This window comes from Nannospalax galili, unplaced genomic scaffold (assembly GCF_000622305.1).
Source record: "Nannospalax galili isolate Female #2095 unplaced genomic scaffold, S.galili_v1.0 scaffold1025, whole genome shotgun sequence".
Lineage (NCBI taxonomy): Eukaryota > Metazoa > Chordata > Mammalia > Rodentia > Spalacidae > Nannospalax > Nannospalax galili.
Window position 1 is genome coordinate 1,465,588 of NW_008353598.1, and position 8,534 is coordinate 1,474,121.

Below are 8,534 nucleotides of genomic sequence, written 5' to 3' on the forward strand. Positions count from 1 at the left end.
TGAGCTCTTATATGATACGTAAGACATGCCCCAGGTAAATATATCTCCCTGGTTTGAGGATTATGTTATAGGAAGGAATTCAGAGTTCAAAGCATTGAGCATCTTTTTTGGATACTTTCTTGGAGCGACTCAGTAGACTAAACAATGAAATGTAAAAGCTTTAGGGCAAGTGCTTGGTATTTGATATTTGATCTTTTCCTCCTAATTTTCTGTGTGCTTGCACTGTGCATTATTGTTCATAGAGGGCTTCATATGCATTTCTCATTGCTTCAGAGGTAGCTGAAATTTCTGAACCACTCTAAAAAGTCTTCTGCTTTAGAACTTGTGTACTATTACTCCTGCTAAAACTGTCCATCCTAAGACATTGTTATTGCTTCTAGCTAAAAGAATAGGAAAAGGAGATATGTTCAGGTGTAAGATTTGAGGAAATATGCTTCACTTACCAAAGATTTCATTGGGAGTTTACTGGAAACCAGTGATTGCTTTTTTAGTGAAAAGGTTTTCTTTCAGCAGAACAACTTGAATTATTGAACACTTAGGTATTTTTCAGCTCTCTCTCTCTCTCTCTCTCTCTCTCTCTCTCTCTCTCTCCTTCCTTCCTTTTTTTTTCTACAGTGAAAACAGCACCATTATTCCTTTTTGGATCATTTCAAGAAAGCACCAAATGTGATTTGTTCTCCTATAGTGAATGTTTGGGGTAAAAACTAAATAGGTTCAATGTGTCAATCAGTTTATGGCACTAACTAAAATTCATATTTCTTTATATGGCCACAGGGTTCTAAGATGATTTAGTTCTTGCCTTCTTCCCCTTGCTCTTCCTCGTTTGCTGATTTTATGCCAGTCACACTAATTGCTCTATTGCTGTCCTTTGGCAACTCAGTGCTTTTCCTTTGATTGATATCGTCCTCCCAGATTCCCAGGAAGCTGCTTTCTTGCCATTGTTTTCACTCTGTTCAAATGTGGGAGCCTTAATCAGGTCTTTACCCACCAAACCATCTCTGTGTGCCTCTATCTTTAATATATCTTATCTCTTCATTTTCTTCATAACACTGAGAACTATATACAAAAATTTCTTTGTACACCTACTTGTCCAATTTCTTCCCTCCTCAGAAAATAAACTCCACAGAAGTAGGAATCAGGACCCCCACATTCATTGCTGAATCTTCAGTGTCTACAATAGAATCTGAACAACCCCAGAACAAGTACTCAGGACATTTGGAGAAAAATGATGAAGCAAATGAAATAAAACATTTCTTATAAATGGTTTTCTAGATAAGGGAAAAGGAAATCATTTAAATGATTCAAGCTAACTTCTGAAATTTGGACTACAATGATTTATCTATCTTCTAAAATCTTTTTAAACTTGTTTTGGTTAAAAGGTTTTTGGCATCACTGAATCATTCAGTAATACTTGGTGCACTGTGTGCAATAATGTGATGTGTTTGTGTTGGAAAACTGGGCTGGACCATGGTGACGAGTGTTGGATGACAACTACCTGTAGGGAACCGTTCCTTTGGCTTTCGTCCACAGAACCGACATTAGAAGGAATCAATTTAACTTTCAAAAGTCTAGTCATGGAGAAAAAGGTTGGATGGAGGGCTTTTCTTCCAGCTTTCTGAGCCAAGACAGATGGTTTAGGGGAGGATGGATAGTGTTCTGTAGGATACAGTAAAATCTCTTGCAGAGGCTCAAAGTACTGCCCAAGTCTGTTGACCAGTTGGATTTTCTCACATTTGCTTGTGATGGATATTGATCTGCTTTTATTCTGCACTCACTAGTGACTGTCTCGCTCTTCTTAGAGAATTGGTCCATTCAAGCTACAATTTATAAAATACATCATAATCGCTTTTTGGCATTATAAAACTTTGTGGGATTCAGATCTCTTTGGAAGACTCAAAGAGAAGATTCTATGTGAACTCTCATAAAAAAAGAAATTAAGCCAATGATGGTCCATTGCAGTCTGATAACTAAGGAGAATGTCCAGTTAAAGAGAGTAACTTAAATTATCCAAAAGACTATAGGATAGAACTAAGTGGTCTATATTTTTCTTCTCTAAAAGGCTTCATTACAGTTGTAATTTAGTCTCTGTGAAGCTTTATTGATTTTCTAATCTCATTATTCATTTTTATCACATCTCTTTTGCCCCTTAAACGTTCTCTTCTTGAGATTCAGTTATCACTTTTTTGTTTCCTTTTTAGAACTTTGTCAACTTCCATGACTTTATGTTACCTCTAGAGTAACTTACATCTGTGACTTCTGCTTTGATTTACAATTGTGTGTGTGTGTGTGTATGTGTGTGTTAGTGTATGTATGTTTGTATTTTAAAAATTATCATTTTCTGAAAAATCTGCATTTTCTTATGAGTTTTCTAACCCCAAATATAAGAAACTCTATTTTTGCCTAACAGTTTTCTAAATTTAAGGTTATATATGTACACAGAGACTAGTCTAATGGCCTCTGGGCCATCAACGCCTATCCCCATCACCAAGGTAAGTCTGGAAATACCAGTTTTGTGGTTTTTAAAATTCGTCTTCACATTTTTAAATCACTTGTTAGCTCAATAATTAGCAATCAGTCCATAACTTCAAGGACTCAAATTAATAAGCAAGTTTTGTGTATAAATATATGAGATTACAGAAATGCTTCTGTGGTAAAATACTCTCTACATTTTGGTGCAATTTAAATTAATGACTCTAATGAAAATGATGTACATTTATTTTCAAACACGACAGCAAACATTCATGCTTTATTGCATGCTTAATCTTCATACACAAATGGATGTAACACAAGTATGCTCTTCTAAGCAAACAGCTCACTCTGCTTAAAACTCATTCACTGTTGCTCAGCAGAACTGTCCTCAGGAACTCTCTTCATTCCCCTCTGCCCTACTTTTCCTTCCTTCTTTACTTTTTTGTGTTATTGTTTTCTAACAAAGAAATTTCCTCTGATCTGGGAACTTGTTTGTTTTGGGTCTTCTATAACTCTCTACTTTGATTTCTTTTCCATATGACAATTTGCATCAAGACACCTGGACATGGCTTCTTGTAGATCCAATCCTCCAACATTCTACTTTCCAGGATATTTTTAAAACATTCACTAATATGATTTTTTAATATTTTATTTTTTATGTGTACGAGTGTATTGCCTGCATGTATGTGAGTGCACTCATGTTGTGCAATGCCACAGAGCTCAGAAAGGGCATCAGATTCCCTGGAAATGGAGTTAAGGACAGTTCTTGGCTATCATGTGGGTACTGGGAACTGAACTCCGGTCTTCTGAAAGAGCTGTCAGTACTCTTAACCACTGAGCCATCTCTCCAGCTGCAGAACATTCACTAATGTAAATTTTAATACCATGAATATTTACTCTTTTAAGTGCACATCATTCACCTTTCTACATTCATCTTTGATCCATGAGTGCCAGATAGGTAAACTGTAACCAGTATTTAGAAAATTATTTTTACTTTCCTTTCATTTTAGTATTTTTATTTTATAGTGCTAGGAATCAAAATTAGGGCCTTATACATGCTAAGCCAGTGTTCTACCTCTGAGATACAGCCCCATTCTTAAGATATTAAATTCCACATGATGGGTGTGAACCAGAATGGACTGTGATCAGATGGGAGGGAATCTAATGTGATACACTATTAATGCATTATTTATTTCTTTCAGTTACAGGGTATCTATATGTTCAGAACACACATCTACAGAAATAAAAACATGAAGGCCCTAATCACTCCAGTTTTTTTTTTCTTTATGTGTAAAATGACCTGTGTACTGAAAGTCTGTGCGACTACTACACAGATAGAATAAGCATGCGGAGATACACAAATATGGAGTAATGTTCACTTTCTCCTGATGCACTGAAAGCCACTGTATGTGAGAGGAAAATTTCCCTCTTGCATCTGCTCTTCGGTGATGAGAGAACATAGGCAAAATTTGAATATTAAGTGTATTATACACCAAACAAATAAAATTCACCACTTGTGATAAAAGACATAGTGAATAAATGTCACAAAATTATCGAATAATGTTGAAACACTACTATTTACATAGTGTATTTATATTATTTATATTTTAAGTGATGTCTAATAGCTATTGATTTATAGAGCATTTCTGCTTTGGAATGCTTGCCTTTTAAAATTCCTGAAACATATAAAAGTAGTACTTATTCTATTGTTGAGGTGACATTGATCTAGTTAGCTCTTGGGGTCCAGCAATAAGATGATGATTAATGGCAAACTTGGCAAAAGTGCCGTTCCCTGGATCTCACACAATACTGATAGTGTATCATCAAACTTAAGGGGATCAGATGGGTCATCTGATATCTTCCAGTGACACATCTTCCTCTGCTTCATTTGTTATGTATGCATTACTTTTCTCTATTTAGTTTTGGCATGACCATTCCATAAAATTTCAAAAAAAATATACTAGGGTACTGTACTAGTGACTTTTCTCAATCCTTTAACCAGATATCTGACAGAAACAACTTAAGGACAGAAAGTTGGGCTCCTGGTTTTAGAGGTTCACAATCCGTCCTGGTGGAGAGGCATTGAGTAAGCAGGGAAGCTAGTGGCAGTTGAGCGTAGTTTGAAAGCTGCTCATGACTTGGTGGGACAGGAAGCAAGGAAAGGCCAAATCAGGGTTGGGTATAATCTTCAACAGGATACCTCTCATACCCACTTCTGCCATCCAGGCCTCCCAAATAGTACCCCAAGCTGAAAAAGTATTCAGAACATAAGCCTATCAGATCAAGCCATGAAAGATGCAAGCACATCGATGCCTCAGTTTCATATTTATTCAGAAGACTGAATTTTACATTAAGCACATGATCTTACCTAATGTCAAGTCCGTATTTATGTTTAGGCACTCATGTTTCTAATCTCACCATTGACTGAGTGACCATTGACATTCTTAGAGTAGGAATAACCTGCTAACTTTCATTCCATTTCAATTTTCCATTTCTGTCTCACTTGCTGTCTTTCATTTGTTTCTTTCCTAGCAAACAGTTGCATTCTTTCACAAGAAACTGTTGCTCATATAATGAATTACAGTCATCTTCTCTCTCATAATTTCAGTTAAACAGCTTTTGTAAGCAAACAATCGTAATTGAAACTAATTGGTCACTGTTTAAGTGAAACAATCTTGGTAATTCTGGAACTTACAAAACAATCAAAACTGAACAAAAATATGTAGTAAGGAGTTGTGAAGGAATATAAACTTTCAGAAATATTTCCTTCTTTGGATTACATGATATCTATCCATGTATTCAGAAGTCACTCCAATTCTGTTTAGTCCTCCTTTGAAAGACCAGTGTACCGAAAACCTCGAGTTAGCCAAATACTGAGTAACTTCAAACTTTCTCTGTGGCACGGAGAGCCACTAGGGAAATGTTAGTTTTCTTCTTACATCTTTTCTTCAGTGATGGGAAAATTTTAGGCAAATTTGGAACATTAAGTACATTTTTCACCCAAATAATAAAGTTTAGCACTTACCACATCCCTACCTTCATAGCTTATTAGTTGCCACTTAACAGATAATATTAGGATGATTTATTCAGGTTATTTACATCTGTTTAGTCCTATTGATTGATTGATGTGGGAACATTCATTCAAACGTTTCAAAAACATACATCATATAGACTTCTTTAAACATAGATAGAAGCAAAATGGTAAACAAGGTTAAGATGTTAGCCAAGCTCACATTTTAGTGAAGGAGAAACTTATTTACAGAGCAAGGAAACTATTGGAAGGAAATAATGGAACAGTTGCTTGTGATGAGTTCTCTGAAAGGAAAAAAAATAGCTAATATCTAAGTCTTATTGGGTCATGAAGGCAGTGTGCAGGCAGGTGAGAAGAGAACAGGCATGCTGCCTTCATGTTAAAGGGGCAGGGGGTGAATGATGTTGAAACAGTTTGGTGTGGACTGACTGGAGGCCAGAGTGAAGGCCAGGCAAGGATGGGTAAATGCAGAAGGTGCAGGGCAAAAGGCTGTAGGGCTCAGGAAGCAGAATTTTTCAGGTCAGGAGGGTAAAAGTTACTACGGTTGTGACCACAGAAATGGCTTCCAGAGAATTAAGTGTTTGGGATTCCATTTTGTTCAGAAAATGGGATAAACATATGGAAGAGATGAACTAAGAATTAGAAGAATGTTTCCATGCAGTAGCAAAGCCGATTTGATGTGTTCCTTCCCCAGGCATCACAAATGAGCTGTAAACATGGGTTCTTTCCACAAAGCTTAGTTTACTAGAGACCACAAACCACAGCTGAAACCCTGTGTAATGAATGATCAAGCACAGCTCTGACATTTGAATCTCAGTTATGAAGCTCTTAAGGTTTATTCAAAGAGTTCACACTGGTTTGTTTAGTCACAGAATGCAAATTATCCTAGAGTTTTAGAATTGGGCATTTCTTAAGAGTGTTATTTGAAGAAAAAGAAAATTGAAGAAAAGCACTTGAGCACAAAGTTTTGGGAGGGTTAGGGAAGTCTCGTGTTTTGTCTTCCTTCTTTTCTTCCCGTCTTTCTTCCTTTCTTCCCAAATGTGTTTTATTGGTGATCATATCCAATATATAGGATTTTAGTATATTAGCAAAATATCTCTCAGCAAATTAGTGATGAAGAGTTATAGAAGAGCATAACTTCTACCTATTTGTAAGCATAATATCATTAAAATATGATTAGATAGAATGTGTTTCTATTCCTGGCCTTTCTGTTTCTCTATTGTTGGTGGTATAATTGGTCTGCACCAGGATGTACAGTGTCAAGACAGACTCCCCTAGGCAGCCCTGTGTGTTCAGAATCATGGGTTAAGCTTGGCATTCCCAGATAATAGCCACAACTGGATTTAACCAACTGATGTTTATGTCACGATGTCCAAGGGAGTGAGAAGTGTGGCTGATGGAAAGTGTGTTTATTGATACTGTCAAGAATCTGGCTCGAAACCCCACCACTGGGGATCAGCAGAAAATGACTGCTCTTGTAGAATGTTATCCTAAATTACAATCGTAAAAGAAAGGAAAGCCTTTTAGAGTGTTGAATCCTAGGCTTGGGAACTCATTAGGCATTCCTTTTTAGCTCTCAAAAAGAATGTTTTTGTTAAGAGGCAGAAACAATCACAGGCTGGCTTTCAAGTGACTTTTATCTAGACTCCATTTGTTTTAAAAAAAAGGAAAATATTTTAAAAGATTTTATGTTCACATATTATTTTTCTTTTCTTCTCATTTTGACGTTTAATAAACATAGAAAAAATGTTTAAATCAAACTATTCTTTCACTTACTCCTTCAAGGTGAATAAATAAAACATTATCTATTGTGGTCAGAGCCAAATACCTCCCAAGTGTTCAGGTGCAACTGGCACAGGTTAAAGATGCCCATAATGAGAGCCATTAGCAGTTCAATTTAACCAGGTAAAGAGTGCAGAGATGTTTGTGGAACCACATAGCAAATCACTAAGGACAGCTTGCTGGAAAATTAAAGTGGCCATAAAACTGGACCCAGGAAATTGGGATAAGAATCAGTGTACTTCAGTGAGATAGACTATAGGAAGTCAGAAGATTCAGGTGAGTGTAAACACTTAGGACATCTATATCCTTGTAATAGGCACCTTGCAACTACCCACTTCCTCCTCATGTTCCCTCTTACTCCTCTTTCTCCATCTTCTATTCTTGTCACCATTACAGTTTTTACAAAATCTGTGTTATATAATGTTCTCCCAAAATTCTGTGTTGTTCTTCAGATGATATTCAATTTTCCTATTTCCAAAGTTCCAAATCTTATATAGCAAATTTAATATAAGCGTGTCTACTTTTTATTACTTAAATAAGTGCTCAGTGGTTTTATCAAAAACAGTATTTTTGCAGAAACTTTCCTGGGTTATCTCTTGTAATTCAACTCCTAAGGACTATTTGTGGACCCTGTTTGTGTATCCTATTATTTAACTATTGACAGCCATAACACTTATCACGTGTACCCCACTTCCTTAACTCTGTATTACTTTTTGTTGAGGTTATGCCTTAGAGGCAGAGTCAGCTCAATTCTATTTCCCTAATCCCTATCTAGCATCCACAGGGGTCAAATGAATCTTTTTTTATTTAAATTCTTAACGAATTGAGTCTAGAAAATTTAGAAACTGAAAAAATAGTGAAATACATGAAATAAGATTGTGGCGTCTCATCATCCATAAAACCTTATTTGCCCACTTGGGATTCATAGTGAGATCCAGACCAGTCTGTATTACAGAATAAGACCCTTTCTCAAATGAACAATCAAACACAAGAATAACAAAAAACTTAGCTAAAAATCCAATGGAGTCATGGTGAGACTAGAGAAGTAAATTCTGGTATTCTACTGCATAGTAGGTATCAATAGATAGTAGTAATACACTGTGTGTGCTCAGAAAAGCTAGGAGAATGTTTTTAAGTGTGGTCACAAGAAAGAAAAAATGTAAGTGTCTGAGGAGATAAATATATTTACTTAAATTTAAGTATTACATTAATACATATGCATCAAATCTGTTCAATCTTTATTTGGCAGCCT